Here is an 8,298-nt window from a genome sequence, read left to right on the forward strand (position 1 = left end):
CCAACCCCCAGAGGAAGGAGCAGCACAGAGTGCAGGGAGGTCTGGGAAGCCACCATCACCCTGCCCTCACCATGGAATGGGCAGAACCTGCTATGGAGCCTGTGGCCAGGGCTGTCTTTCTGCTGCAGTTGGCAGAGAGCACCAACCACCACCAACCACTACCATCCTTTCCAGTGGTGATGGGCACTGTCTGGGTGGAGAAAAACTTGTCCCCAAGTGCTTTGCTGAACTCCAGCCTTGACTTGAGCCCTTTGAGGGCTGCTGCTTTGAGATGCTGCCATATGGCACCAGCACTGCACAGCCGACTCCTGCAAGAGATCAGCCTCTTTCCCCAGCAGCTGCTAAGAACTGGAGTTTCTAAACCTTCCTTGACCGTTTGGACCCTCAAGAGTGCTGCAGGAGGACAGATTGTTTAGAACAAGCAAATCAAACAAAAAAATCCTAACCTTTCTCCCAACAGGAAGAAAAATATTTTTGAAAGTACTGAAGTTTTTACAGCTGGTGAGAGACAGCGACGGGGAAGGCTGGAGGGCAGTCCTGGCCAGCAGACTCCAGCCAAAGTCAGAGCATGGGAACCAGAAAGGAGATGAAGGAGCTGAGATAAAAAACGAGATAGCTGACAGTCTGGTGCCCACGGAGAAGTGCACCAGAGCCTCATAGCTGAAGATGCACCAGCTATAGCTGTGAAAATTCCCTGGCTTTGAAGACCAGGTCTTCCTGGAGACAAACAGCTCTAATCCACACTCCTGAGTAATTCTCTCTTTGGCAACACATCATACCAAGCATTGATTCAAACCTCAGGGCAGCTGTACTGGCTTTAATCTAGGTTTTATTTTTGTAAACTACAGTTTCAAGGAGAACGCTCGCAAAGTGGATCTGGGGATGGGTGGCAGGGAGCAGAGCCAGAATCACTAATGTCTGCAGTGGAAACACTTGAGCTTCTTCAAGTACAGGGACCAAATGTGAAAAGCTTTGATCCTAAAAAGCTAACAGCCCTGCCAGAGAGAAAAGGGGTCAACCCCTTCCAATTTTGCCAGGGCAGCTCCCTCTGCTGTCTTTGCTCCCCAGCTGTTCCCCAAAGGCCGGGTCAGTTCCAGATGGGCTCACAGCAGTATTTCATCAACATGTGGTCATTAGTCTCCTCTGTAAAGTTATCACCTAGGAAGGAACGAATCTCCACAGAAACCAAACTTGAAAAGGAAAATGCCATCCATGCTCCCCCATTCGGCAACCAGCTGGAGTGGCCACAGAAAATAAATCATGTCCACAGGCTGTTGCAGAGCCAGAGCAGAGTCAGTCCCTGGCTCTGCCAAACATCCCTCTCGCACGTGGCCTGAGCAGCCAGGAGTCAGCAGAGGAATCGGCACCGTGGGCACACAGGGCACAACAGCAGCACTGCCAACAAGTCCACAGTCTAAGAAAGCCAAGTCCACAGAAGCTGGTTAGACACTGCCCATGACCAGTTCACCCAGTGCCACGTGCACCAGCCATTTGGTCACAGAATCGTAGTGGTTGGAAAAGACCTTTGAGATCATTGAGTCCAACCATGAACCCAACACTGACAATTTCCCCTCTAACCCATGTCCCCGAGCACCTCATCTGCCCGTCTGTTAAATCCCACCAGGGAAGGTGACTCCACCACCTCCATGGGCAGCCCCTTCCAATGCCTGACAAACCTTTTGGTGAAGAAATTCCTCCTCACATCCCATCTCAACTGCCCTGGCCACAACTGGAGCCCATTTCCTCTTGTCCTGGCCCTTGGTTGAACAGACCCACCCCCACCCCTCTCCACCCTCCTCCAAGGGACTTGGACAGAGCCACAAGGTCGCCCCTCAGCCTCCTTTTCTCCAGGCTCAACACCCCCAGTTCCCTCAGCCACAAGGGAACTCAGCACACTTGTGCTCCAGACCCTTCCCCAGCTCCGTTCCCTTCTCTGAACACGCTCCAGCACCTCCATGTCCTTCTGGGGGTCAGGGGCCCAACACCGAACAGCTCCTCCAAGGATGTTGCTCCTGGACAGCAGTAGGAAGAGGACCTGGTCTTGAGGGACACTAGAGGAGGTTTCACCTTTTTCAGAAGAGGAAGATGCATCTCAGCTCTGTACACTCAGTGCTTCCCTGGGCGACTCTGCATGGCTGAGCAGGTCCAGCTGGTTCCAGTGTGAACAGACCCCGTGTGCCAGGCTTGTGCTGGAAGCAGACAATCCCTGCAGCAGGAGGGATGGGGGGTTTCTTTTATTAGAACCTGTAGCTGACCCCCAATTCTTACCAACTACAAGTGCTTTTAATAGGGAAACACACAGTCGATCTGACATCTTGGGAAATGAAGAGATCAAGTGTGTCAGCCTTGTGCTCGCTGTGAACCATGGCAGATCCACTGCTGCTCTCCAGACATCCTTGTTTTCTCAATAAAAGAATAATTCAATAGCCTGACTCTCCTTAGGTTTTTTTTTTTTAAACTGTGTTAAATGCTGTCAGACTGAGAGATTAATGAAAATGTCTTCAAGGATATTGGGACCTGAGGGAGATGCTCATGGAACAGCTGAAACAGCAGACAGGATGGATAAGCAAGCTGGCACGCAACCTCTGGCGCAGGAGGTGACAGTGGATGTGCAGCTCCTTCAGATATTCCTCTTCACAGGGCACTTCAAGAGCAAACCTTGCTACTCTCTTCGCATCCATCATCTTCACCTGCACAAACAGGATCCAGGACCAGACCTAACCGATGCCAGAGCAGACACAACACAGAAGAATGATGAAGAGAAATACATTTTTATAAAGAGTGGCGGAGCTTTTCCACATCTCAGCCTTTGTTTTCAACGCTTCTCCTGCTTCAGGTTAACAGCCTCAGCCACTTAAAGCAGTAGGGTTTGTTTCCCTGAATTTTGGAACGCTCTCGGCACAGATTTCTTCTCAATTTCCACTTATTCCCAGTGTTACCTCGGTATTACCTCAGTGCCACTGAGCACAGCGTTCCCCCAAAGGCAGCAGAGAGCTCTGCAGCAGCAGCTTGTTCTTCTCCACGTCTCTGGCACCATCTGGAGGTGACATCACCATCAACAGCCCAGGGCTCTGCACTTCCCCTCCCCAAAGGGACAAGCCAAAGGGGGCATGGGAAGATGAAGGATCTTGAAAATCGTGTCTTTAAGCACAGAAGAATAGGACATGTCTGCTCACTCACAGCTCAGGAGAACGCTGCAATGGGCCATGGCATAGTCCCTCCTATTACCATGAGAATCACCCCATTGAGCTCCTTCAGAGAGGCAAAAGAAAACTAATAAGAGGAGATATGAAAAGGGCAGCGTGGTGCTTGGAGACATCAGCAGAGAGCTCTCCCTCTCTCTCTCTCTCTCTCTCTCAGCATTAGCCAGTCCCAATTCCTATTACATTCAAGGTTTCACAAATCTCCAGTGTGTTTTATCCTCCCGAGCCCCTGGAGAGACACAGCAGCGCTTTTATCATCAGCACGCAGACAGAAAGCTGAAGCAAAGAGAGATTTAGGGACCAAACCAGTCAGTCCAGAAAGCCAAGTGTCTCTCCCAGCTTCTCAGCTTTACCACGCAGAAGTAATTGTGAAAGGAGAACCAGGACTGCCCATGCAGATCTTTCAGCATGGGGTAAGTCAATATTTTCAAAGCTTCTGAGCTTTCAGATGGCTTCTAGGAGCCTTCCAGGACTGTAGATCTGATCCCACAGGCTCTTGGGTGCATGCCCAGCTCTCACTAGGGTTCAGTGGAAGTGCTCACAGGCCAAAGCAAGTCCATGGCAATATTCCTAAGTCAGGGCTGAAAGATGCCCCGTGAGCTTCAACCAGCACCATGAAGAAAGAATGTACCAGCTTACAAAGCCTGAACTACCCAAAGCAAGCCCAGTAATGCTCCCCCAGCCTCCATACTGCTCTCTCTTCTCCTGTCCAAACTGCAAGGGAACTGGCCTACCATTCCTACGTGGCAGGAAGACAATGTTTTTTGGGGAGTGCACGCCCACTATAACCCTCTCTTTGATCTGTCCACCCGCTGCACACCCCATAGGCAAGCTTCTAGGCAAGACCTGGACCCAAGCACGTCACAGCTGCCCAGGGGACCCCAGACCCACTCCATGCTCCCCTTCACTCAGCAGCTTTTCCAGCTCCGTGGCCGATGCAGGGTTCAGCCTCTTCCATGAAGAGGGGATGAGCTCTCCAACACTGGCTAGAAGTAAGAGTTCATCCCCCCACGAGCTGCTGTTTCACTCACACCATCGCCTGCCGCAGTCCCTGCTGACAAGCCACTTTACCAGCAGTTATCAGGTTTTGGCTGGAGCTAGAGGAGTTTCTTTCTCATTCTTTGGAGAAGGAAACAGCTGTGATGATAGTTATGGGGAAGGGGCTGCAGCGAAGAGCAACCACTGGCACAGGGATGAAGAATTCAGCAGGTCAGAAGCGTTAGAAACGCCGGTTTGCTCAGGAGGGATCAGTGCAGCAAGGCTGGTGTGATCCAGGACACCTGGCTCCTTGCCCACCTCCAACAAGCAGTGGAACAGCCGAAGGATTTCCACCTCCGCCGGGATCCCAGCTCCTCAGGCTCTGAGCCAAACCCACTGTGGAAAGCAGATCTGTTTCTCACAGCAGCGGCTCGAAGAGGCGGCAGTTGAGGCTCCGGTAGCGCGGTGGGGTGGGAGCGGGCGAGGGGAATTCTTCACCTCGCTCTTTGGCACGGCTGAGCCTGGCTTATCTACCAGCTCCGTGTCAGTTAAACAGCACCTCCCGGGAGGCACAAAAACAAACAAGCTGACACGCTGCTGAAGAGCTTTTGGCCCCGATTTTATCACGGAATGTGCTGAAGAGTTAACATTTCTCGTTCTGCTGTTCTGAACACCTGTAAGTGTTTCCTCAAGTATCTACTCAGCGTAGTTTAGGATTGAGGAAACTCCACATCCGAGCCGTCCTGCTCAGCCTTCCCAGGTCTCCATCACACATCCCAGCTTCACCAGCACTGAAGTCATTACTCTGATCCTGGATACCAGCCTTAGAAGAAGCAGATCCCAAGCATGGAAGTGGAAAATCCTTCATTCCCCAGACTTTTATCACCTAAGAGATTTCAAACGTGACATTCCCAGCACGATGAGAAACGCCGCGGGACTGGCAGATTTCCTTCCTGAAGGTTTTGCAAAATATCCTCTTTTTTTTTTCCTCCTTCAGCAAAATCAAAGCCAGACTCAGCATCAAATGATTAAAGGTTAACTAAGACTTCAAACAAGTATCATACGATGGGTCATTCTCCTCAGAATTATGGAACATAAACTAGGCTTCAGTTTTAATATCTGCATTTAATTATGGTCATGTCTGAAGGCGATGAGCAGAAAAATACAACCTTTGTTACAGATGTGCAATTGGCTCTGGAAATTCTTTGGGAAGAAAAATATTGCTGCACCTGTTGGGTGCAAAATGTTAATGATTTATTAGCACGACAGGGAAAGCGTCCTGAGTTTGGGGTGAACTGAAATGGGAATTATTTTTAAATAATTTAGATGATCTTTAAGGTCTTTTCCAACCCACACCATTCTCTGAGCCTATAAAAGGAGAAGAAGATTCCACTACAATACACGGCCTTTGTGTTCTGTGGGAAACAAGGTCCACTGGCTTCAGATGTGAGAACACAAACACGAACCAGACTGGAGGGAAACTTTGTGAAGCGCTTGGGCTTCTCCTCCAGAAACCTGGACTCTAGAAAACATGAGCAACGCACCCAGCGAAGAGCAAAGCAACACACCCCACACTGGAAACCAGCATCTGCTCCCAGGCACGTCCTGTGCACTCCTCTCTCCAGCCCTCACCGAAGCCTAATCACAGCAGCCTTTTAATTAAAAGAGGTGGCTCCATGCACCTTTTTTTCCTATTGATCTGGAGTCAACAAGAAACCATAAACCAAGAAATTAAAATAATAATTTATAGCCTTTGGCCTGGCTGCCTGCTAGCTCTGCTTGCCATATTGTACACAATGGTTTCCTGCCCCAGCCAGGGGATAAACTTGATACAAAAGCTCCAAAAAGGGGAAAAAAAATAAATAAATAAAATAAAACCAAACCCCCCACACACAATCCTATAAGGCTTCCTCTAGGAACCAGCTCTGAGGATGGTTTTCAGCTCACCCTTTGTCTGATCTGGGGCCAATCCTTGGTTCCAATCATAACAGCAAACAGAGAAGATGAAAGGCCAAACTCCATCTCTTTCCAGCTTGAGCCAGGTGTACAGCTGGCACCAGCAGCCGCCGATGGTAACGTGTTCCAGTGAAGACATGTTAAAGCAATAAAAAGAAAATGAGTAACATGTGGCTAAAAACATCTATTCATTTCACTTATTTTCTCTAAATGAGTTTTCCCAGGGCAGTGTTTTGGGGTTTCTTTTTAACATCATTCAGTTCCACCAGCAGCACAGGCTTTCCAAGACAGTGCGATCCCTCCGAGAGTCCGAAGCGCCAGCAAGCATGTCTCTTATAAACTAATAGCCTATTATTTACAACAGTGAGTGGCTCAAAGAGCTGATTTAAAACCTTCAAATGACCAAAAAAAATTACAAAAAAAAATTAAAAGAATTCCTCTGAGGCAAGATGCCAAAGTTGAGCAAACAATTTGTAGGGTATGTGAAGTGGAGGGGGAAGCCATAGAGCTTGTAATGAAGCCACATCTTGTGTTTCCAATCAGAGGCAGGCAGGAGCAAATGCGTTATGGCAAGCTACCGAGGGAAACAACAAACCGTGGGGGGGTGGCAGGAGGAAGGGGGAAGCAAGGTTGGATTAAAATATTATTTTCTGTGGCTTGTTGAACAACATGATGTCGTTATTCCTTGGGATGGAGAGGATGGGTGCCTGCAAAGAGCACGGAGCCATCTGCTGCTCGTTAGATTCCAAAGCACATTACAGAACCCAAGTGGTTTGGTTATTTCCATTTTAAAGAAATATTTTTTAAAAGCACTTTTTATTTCTGTTGCTCAGACTACACAGCCCAACACTGAACCCAGCACTCCAGCTGCAGCCTCACCAGCGCCCAGGGCAGGGGGAAGAGAACTTTCCTGCTCCTACTGGCCACACTGGTGCTGATCCAGGCCAGGATGCCCTTGGCCTTCTTGGCCACCTGGGCACTCTGCTGGCTCATGTTCAGCTGCTGTTGCCCAGCACCCCCAGGTCCCTCTCTGCCCAGCAGCTCTCCCCCCACTCCTCCCCAAGCCTGGAGCGCTGCCGGGGGTTGTTGTGACCCAAGGGCAGGCACCGGCACTTGGCCTTGGTGAACCTCATGGAACTGGTCCTGGCCCATGGATCCAGCCTGTCCAGATCCCTCTGCAGAGCCTCCCCACCCTCCAGCAGATCAACACTCCCACCCAGCTGGGAGTCCTCTGCAAACCCAGAAAGGAGGAGAAAGCAGGGAGCAGGTGACATCAGACCGCTCCTGGCACAGGCTGGAGTTCTTCACAGATCAGCCTGGGGACAAACGGGAGTTAACGGAGACAGCAGGGTGTCCAGTGCACACTCAAGACAATGAGAAGATGAAGTTGAGCCACTGCCAGTGCCCAGGGAGAACAAAGTTTCACAAGTCTGGAAGAGCATCACCACCCAAAGAGCGCTGAACCGTTACTCACAAGCTCAGAGGTACAGAGGCTGTAAGCACTGAGGATGCAGAGCAGCATCTGTACTGAAGGAAACATTGGTGGGAGCCCAAAACAAGTACAAAGCTGGCCGTGAACCAGTTCAGGCCAGAAGCAAAAAGCACCAGACCCAAGCAAGCAGCAAGGCTGAGTGGAACAACTTCTTCCTGAGACCAGCTGGCAAAGGCATCCAACCTGCTCCTGCTGCATGGGAGATCATCACATTGTCAGCTGTGCCAAAATCCAAACCCCACCAGGAGCCTGCACGAGCTCCTGGCAGCACCAAAGGTGCTGGGAACAGCCCTTGCCAAGTGCCCCTCTCCCCACGCAGTGGGAGACTTATCCCTGTGAGACATTCCAGGGAAAACTGCACGTGGAACAGGGTCAGGGAGGCTCCGTCAGAGCTTCAGGGAGTTTATTGCACAGAATTCGGGTCTTCAGATATCCTCGAGATCCTCCCAGCAGTATTTCCAGGGTTTGGGGGAGTCCAAATCTCAGTCTTGGAGAGCACGTGCATAATTCTGCTGTCAGGTGGGTGCCAAATGTTAAGAGCCATGAGGAGCAACCCCAAAGCCATGAGGAGCAACCCCAAAGCCATGAGGAGCAACCCCAAAGCACAGGGTTTCTCATAGGTCTGAGCAGCTCTGCTTCTGCCATAGCAAAGCATGGCTAACCTTTCTT

This window comes from Antrostomus carolinensis, unplaced genomic scaffold, assembly GCF_000700745.2.
Source record: "Antrostomus carolinensis isolate BGI_N321 unplaced genomic scaffold, ASM70074v2 scaffold2592, whole genome shotgun sequence".
Lineage (NCBI taxonomy): Eukaryota > Metazoa > Chordata > Aves > Caprimulgiformes > Caprimulgidae > Antrostomus > Antrostomus carolinensis.